The sequence below is a fragment of the Psammomys obesus genome, unplaced genomic scaffold (genome assembly GCF_907164565.1).
Source record: "Psammomys obesus unplaced genomic scaffold, mPsaObe1.curated_primary_1811, whole genome shotgun sequence".
Taxonomy (NCBI): domain Eukaryota; kingdom Metazoa; phylum Chordata; class Mammalia; order Rodentia; family Muridae; genus Psammomys; species Psammomys obesus.
Window position 1 is genome coordinate 6,005,741 of NW_026585685.1, and position 7,969 is coordinate 6,013,709.

The window sequence follows — 7,969 nt, forward strand, 5'->3', positions numbered from 1 at the left end:
TGTGGTTGACTGTGAAGAAATCTAAAGGCAGGACTTAACATTTATCTGGTTAAGTTCATTTTATTGATTTTTACCACTGTTCTATGCTGTCAGAATATTTTTAGGGTCTTTATTCTATAAAATAACACATTATACACTTTGTGAATAACATTGGGGCCTTGCATCTCATTCATATTTTTGACTATGTGGCTCAGGGAACACTTGTGGTACCCTAATTAACACATCCATCCCTTCATGATGGTTCTTTGTGCCTTTGATATCTGAGAATATAGAAGCCTATTGAAAAACATTCCGGTACCATCATCCCTTGCCCATTGCCACCCCGTCCTTTTTCCTCAGCGCCATCTATGAGGTCGCTGCCATCTTTTGTGGCATCATGGCTGCCCTCCAACCTCTGGTGAAGCCTAAGATCATCAAAAAGAGGACCAAGAAGTTCATCAGGCACCAGTCAGACCAATATGTCCAAATTAAGTGAAACTGGCAGAAATCCAGAGGTATCAACAACAGGGTGCAGAGAAGATTCAAGGGCCACTTCCTGATGCCCAACATTGGTTATGGGAGCAACAAGAAAACCAAGCACATGCTGCTCGGTGGCTTCTGGAGGTTTCTGGTCCACAATATCAAGAAGCTGGAAGTGCAGCTGATGGGCAGCAAATCTTAGTGTGCTGAGATTTCTCACAGTGTTTTCTCCAAGAACCTAAAAGCCATTGTAGAAAGAGCGCAGCAGCTGGCCATCAGAGTCACCAATCCCGACACCAGGCTACTCAGTAAAGAAAATGAGTAGATGGCATGCGTATTTTATTTATGTTTAAAACAAAACCACAAAAAAGTACAAACAAACAAACAAAACAAACAAACAAACAAACAAAAACCCCAGAAAACAAAAACCACCCATCCCAAACCAACCAACCAATCAATGACAACAACAAAGACCATTCTATTACTAATTCAAGAAACCCTTTCAGGAGCCCCAGCCTCATGTGCCCCAGGCAGCAATGATGATGATAGGGCTTACTCAGCATCTGGGTATGAGCATGGGTCAACGCAGCTGGACACACCTTTAGAGATGCACTGTAGTCCGCTGACAGAGCAGGTTTTACTCTCTCTCTTTTCTTGATCCACCTGCTACACTATTCAGAGAGATCAGTAATCGAGATGACTATCTCCCTTACTTACATAAAACCTTTCTGAGATGATTTTTATGAAATATGAACCCAAGGTCATCTCCTTTGCTCAAACTGCATTGAAGATTGGCTCAAATGGTCTTCTATGCTCTCCTTAGACCTCTGTATAATGTGCATTCTGGTCTTTGTGTATCAGTGTCTATCACTGATCCTACTAGATTCAAAGGGCCTTGCAGAGAAGGTTCAAGTTCAAGTCGTTTAAGAATTTCCAGCTACAATTTTTGGGCTGGTCCATGGTCATTGAACAATAAATGGTAGTTGAAATGTGTGTGTGTTTCATAGTAAGTTTGAAGGATTTTCCTAAAAATAAGAATAGAGACTATTTGGTGGAGGGAACTGAGATCCAGACAGGTTGAGAAGTGACTTGCTTAAACTCCATCTGCTAAGAATAGATCTAACTCTTACCCAACAGTTCCCATTACTTGACAACTTGCTTTCAGAATGGTATATATTCACAACATAGACCCACCTGGAAATGCTCAGGGGTTGTTTTGGAACGGAATGGATTATACTGGGATATAAATGACAGGTCAATGTGTTTGTTTCTGTTGAAGGCATTTTCAAAAGGAGAAACTTCTGGAAACACATCACACAGGATAATATATTTGCTAGTAAGATTTCAGACACTCTGGCAATTACTATAGGGTGTGTTACCAAGAAATGAATGCTTTACTGGCTGTAAAACCTCACTGCATAGGGAACTGTCTTCTTCAGCTACCTGGAAGGGCAATTCAAGATGTGGTAAATTCTAGGAAGTCCTGAAAGACCAGCCATAGATGAGGTCTAAAGAACATATTGGGAGAACAGTGGCACGGGAAATGGAAAGATGTGCTCAGGAGGAATGGAGAGTACCCTACTGGGTGGCCTGCAAGAGAAATCACGGGGCACAGTTTCCTGCTTTATTTCTCTTTTGTGTTTTTGTTTTAGCAAAAGCTAAAGATAAACACTTCCACTTGTTTCATCTGGCCTGTGCTTCAGACCTTTTAAGGGGGCCAAGCATAAACAAATGGCCCCCCTAAAGAACAGTGGTTCTGGAAGTCTTCAACGCAGAGAATGCTTGAGAGGTGGCCCCTTTCAGATCTTGAAGGCAGGCTGTGAGCTCAATTTCTCCCCCATGGTAAAAGATCTTATCACTGCCCATGGCTACATTCAGTTGTGTTCCTGGAAACAGCTTTCATCCCATTTGTCCCATGGTTTCAATGTTAACAAGTAACAGGGGGCAACTCTGGGGCAGCTGGCAGTCACCTTCATCTAGGAAGGCAGAGTGCAGCGCCCACAGGTCTCAGATGAAGAGTGCTCAAAAGCCCAGACCCATTTGGAGGGTGCTCAGCAGAAATGGAGCATGAAGAGAGAATGGGGTAAAAGAGCGCAGGACAGAGCCTGTGTCGATCGCTCAGAACCAAAGGAATTAAATGGGACATTACCTTCATATCTTCAGGCTGGTGAAAGTACCTCAGGGACTCAGCTGAAGACAGATTGCTTGAAAACTGCTTCCCCTCTTGCCTCCACCCCACACACCTAAGAACCTCAAAGTCCCCTGAGAGGTGAGTCACTCCATCTCATAATTCAAGTGTTAATCTCCACATCACGTAGCTAGATTTCTCCCAGCAGGAGACGTTTCTCAGGCTTTACAAATCATGCTCTGGGGGGGGGGGGGCACAGAGAGGCAACTAGAGAGCATGAGCGTGTGTGTCCTCAGCTTTCAACTCTCTTCTCACATTTCTGCTGACTGGCAGGGAATGCGCCCTGCCCACTTTTTTTTTTTATTTTTTATAAATACATTGAACATATTTATTTTTTTTCTTATCAGTTACATTTTATTAACTCTGTATCCCAGCTGTATCCCACTCCCTCATTCCCTCCCAATCCCACCCTCCCTCCCTCATCTCCTCCCTGCCCCTTTCCAAGTCCACTGATGGGGGGGACCTCCTCCCCATTCATCTGACCCTGTTTTATCAGGTATCTTCAGGACTGGCTGCAAAATCCTCCTCTGTGGCCTAACAGGACTGCTCCTCCCTTGGGGGGTGAGAAGGTCAAAGAGCCAGCCATTGAGTTCCTGTTAGAAATAGTCCCTTTTCCCCTTACTATGGAAAACCAACTGGTTACTGAGCTACCACGGGCTACATCTGAGCAGAGGTTCTAGGTTATATCCATACATGGTCTTTGGTTGAATGTCAGTCTCAGAAAAGACCCTGTGCCCAGATATATTTGGTCCTTGTGGAGCTCCTATCCTTTCCCCATCATACTAACTCCCCTTTTTTCATATGATTCCCTGTACTCTGCTGAAGGTTTGGTTATGAGTCTTAGTATCTGCTTTGAAACACTGCTAGGTAGAGTCTTTCAGATGCCTTCTGCAGTAGACTCCTGTCATACGTTCAATGCACATCCCATCTGTCTTTCTAAATGAGGATTGGTCATCTTACCCCGTGTCTGCTCTCTTGATTATCTTTTTTAGGTGTGTAGATTTCATTATGTTTATCATATCTTATAGGTCTATATAAGTGAGTATATACCATGTTTGCCTTTCTCCTTCTGGGATATTTCACTCAGAATGATCTTTTCTAGATCCCATCATTTGCCTGAAAATTTCATGATTTCCTTTTTTTTGATTGCTGAGTAGTATTCCATTGTGTAAAAATACCACAATTTCTGTATCCATTCCTCCATTGATGGACATCTGGGTTGTTTCCAGGTTCTGGCTATTACAAATAAAACTGCTATAAACATGGTTGAGCAAATATCCCTGTTGTGTACTTGAGCAAATTTTGGGTATATACCTAGCAGTGGTATAGCTGGGTCTTGAGGTAGCACTATTCCTAATTGTCTGAGAAAGCGCCAGATAGTTCACTTTCACTGCCTTCTGAAGAGCTGGAAATATCGGGGGTTCTCCTGGTCAGCACCTTGGAGAGTTCCAGACCCATCAAGGCACCTTAGCTAGAAAGGACCCACTTCTCAGTGGGCATTTCTGCTTGAGGGGCCAGTAAAGGTTGGAGCCTTCCTTGCCCTCCCCTCCACTCACAAGACCTGTCTTTGGACTTTATCTATGGGACTCAGAAAGTACTGTGATTTTAAGACTAAGAAAAACATTTCTTTTTTGTTTTTTTTTTTTTTGTTTGTTTTTTTCCTTTCATTTCCTTCTCTCTCTTGGTTGCTCTTACTGCTTTGCCTGATTCAGTTTCCCTGAGAAATACCACTACCAGTTTCTCATGGGCCTTGACTCTTTGGATTAAAGTTTGGGTACAAAATGAACTCATTGCCCTTTTGAAAGAGGTGGGGAAATGTAGAAGGTGCATGATGGAACACTCTCTAGGAATGGGACAAAGAGGTGATTGGCTCTGACTTATTTTTAAGGACTCCTTTGATCCTATAGGAATGGTGTTCATCGTACAGATGAAAATATGGCACCTCCCAAGATGGGAACACATGCATGAGGATGTAAAGATGGAAAGAAAGGAGGAGAGAGCTTGCAAGTGTGAGGAGTTGAATTCCAGGATGAGACCTGGAAATGCCTTTAGGATACAGAATAAGTAAAAAGGGACTGTGGGGAGGGGGGGAAGCTGAGGGTGTGTATGAAACCTGGAAGCCGATGACTATCTTGCCTTACCAGGCTTTCCATACATTCTCTCAACATGCTGTCTCCCGAGCCCTGCACAAAGACAGTTTCAGAAAGGTGTCACCCAGCAAAGTTTACTGACCAATGAGAGGAGACAAATAGGAACTGGTTTTAGGATACATCAGTCAAATGGTAAGGATCCCTTCAGTTTTGTACAATTGTGTGTGTGTGTGTGGGGGGGGTTTACAAAGCATTTCTGCGTTTGTTTTTCAGACCTAGAGTATATGTAGTAGTCAGGGAAATAACGTGCATTCCCATTTCATGCATTAAAGCCTACATTCTTGACTCTCTACTGTACCAGGCATCTGGGTTTAGTTGTTGTTTTTCATAGAGCATGAAGTGCAAATCCTATAATAAAAGATTCATGAATACAGTATCCAGAGGCTTGGACTACTGCTGGGGCCTTATATCCTGGAGAAAAACTAAAAATTGAAATTAAAAATAACACAATGGAAACAGAAAAAGAATCTCATGTTTTTGTTTTTGTTTTTTGTTTTTTCTCATTAGTCTGTCCTGATTAATGTCCTGCTTCCCACACTCTGTTAGATAGAGCATGCAGGCTCAAGAGGATAGAAGGGTTTACCAAAAGGCACATAGCTACTCGTAGCCTGGTGAGGCAGGGTCTTTGTGAAGTGGATTTTCTACCCAGCTATATACCATTTCCCAAACTGTTAGGACTGTGCAGGACACAAGACTGAATGTTGGCCACTTCTAACTACTGCGTTCATCCGCCATTCCTTTCTCCTTTTGCCCACTGCTACCATGGACACAGCTGTCCATGGGTTTTGTGATGCCTTGAGCCCTTCCTAAGCTACCCCAGCTGGCCTCCCACCAGACTCTGGGCCTGGCTCTCAGAGAACTCAGATACGGGCACTGGGATCCAGGGCTTAGCCAGCTGGCAACCAGAGTTGGAGTTTAAATCTGAGTCTAAGTCTCAATAGGGATGTGCTTATGCCAACTCTGCCTCCCCTTCCACTGCAATTAAGCATGGGGCCTCTTCCTTTCAGGACTCTACAGATACATAGCATCCATAGCCAGAGATTTCCAAATGGTTTTTATTTGGCTTTGTGTTTGTTTCTGATTATCATTAGTGGGTTTTAAGACTCCAGATGTCTTTGGGGCTCAACCCTTGATTGCAAGTAGGAGCAAAGCAAATGAGGCTGACTGCTTGGGAGGACAGGTGGCAATTAAGGATTAAGATGAGTAAATGGGAAGACAGACATCTCTTCTTGCCAGGACTAAATTAAACATCTGCCTTGCCTAATAGCTCCTGTAGCATCCCAGACAAGATTGAGAGGAGTGGGGGTAGAGGGTGTTTTCTTAGTAGAACTTAAAAAAAAAGCAATTTCTAGCTAATTCCCAAGTTTTCTGGGGAGGCAAAAATGATACACAGAGCTTGTGATGATTGTGTTCTTGCTTTTCAATATTTATTACTTTGACAGGTTATATAAACATCCAGAACTGTATTTCTTTTTTGAAAAATTGACATAATAATGATAGGAACATACAGAATGATCCTGCAAATTAAGTGAATGCTGCAAAGGGTTTGGAGCAGTGTCTGGAACACAGCAAATGCACAGTAAAATTCCAGTCATTGCCATTATTATTTGTATATATTGCCTCATTTACTTTAGGGCTTTCAGAACAATGATCAGAGATGCCGATCACTTCAGGGATCCTAACATTGTTTCTGAAATGAATGAGGCTATGTGTATGGTGTTAGCATCAAGTGAGAAGGTAGACTACATCAAGGATGATGTTATCTATTATGTGAGACAAAAATTCATGTATAAAAGTATCTTTTGTACCGGGTGCAGTGGTGCATACTTGTAATCTCAGCACTCAGGGAGGCAGAGGCAGATGGATCTTTGTGAGTTCGAGGCCAGCCTGGTCTACAAAGTGAGTCCAGGACAGCCAAGGCTACACAAAAAAACCTTGTCTCTAAAAACCAAAAAAGAAAAAAAAAAGAAAAGAAAAGAAAAGAGAAGAAAATATCTTCCTCTAAATGATTTATCAGAGGATATATATTCTTTTTTTCCAAAAGAGATCTTGATTTATGGATATCTATTAGAAAGCATCTTCTGAACTAATCAATCAATGATTTGTTCATGCTGTAAATTATCATAATATAATTTTCAATATGCAATCCTTGTCACATTTTTAAAGTAAGATTTATTAGTCATAATTCATCTAAATACAATGTGACTTTAATTTTTGTTGGTTTCCATCGTGTTTAGGATTTTCACTATTATAATATCACAGGTGGTTCATGGCTGAGCTTCCTTCTGTGCTTGTTATGGTTTGAATGTGAAATGTCTCTCTCAGGTTCATGTGTTCATTGCTTGGTCCTGACAGTGGTTTTCAGAAGCTCACTGGGGACATGCCTTTGAAGGTCACAGCTGAGTTCCAGTCCTTTCCTCATGTTCCTGTCTGCCTTGAAATGATCAGCTTCCTCCACAAGCCCCTGTTTCCAAGCCCCATGTGTGTGTGTTTTTTTTTTTTTTTTTTGTTTTGTCTTGTTTGTTTCTCATAAGAGACTGAGAATCAGGAGATCCAAGATGGTGGTCACTAGGGCGTACCATATCTGAGAGGCAGAGGATCTGAAACTCTGAAATTGGTGAGGAGAGGGGCAGCTGAAGCCAGAAAATTGAAATTGAGACTGAAAATCAATAGAGATAAATTCAACAGACTGGAATCTTCGAAACTGTGAGCCAAAGGGCTCCTGCACTAGGTTATTTCTTTCAGGTATGTTGTCACAGTAATAAGGATAGTAATGTCTTCATAATTTTTCCTGCTGCTATGATAAATTATCTTCACAAAACCAGCGTAAGGAAGAGAAGGTTTATCATGGCAGCAAAGTCAAGGTAAAAGGAGTTTGAAGCAGCTGGGCCACATTGCATCTTCGGCCATGAAGATGGGAACTATGAGCACCTGTGCTCGGCTGACTCTTAGTATAGCAATAAGGAGAGAGAAGGTAAGGGGAAGTGGAGATAAGTGGGGATAGGGGGAAAAGCACACATCTGCAACCCCAGCACTTGGAAGGTAGAGACAGGAGGATTCTAAATTCAAGTCATCCTCAGCTCTACAGCAAGTTGGGGCCAGTCTTGGGTACATGAGATCCTGTGAGAAAGAAAGAAAGAAAGAAAGAAAGAAAGAAAGAAAGAAAGAAAGA

The 7,969-nt window shown here is 42.2% G+C and overlaps 1 pseudogene; it reads left to right on the forward strand.

The window, feature by feature from the left end:
* The first annotated feature begins 376 nt into the window (after positions 1-376).
* On the forward strand, positions 377-784 carry LOC129692236 (60S ribosomal protein L32-like; annotated as a pseudogene).
* The last annotated feature ends 7,185 nt before the right edge of the window (positions 785-7,969 follow it).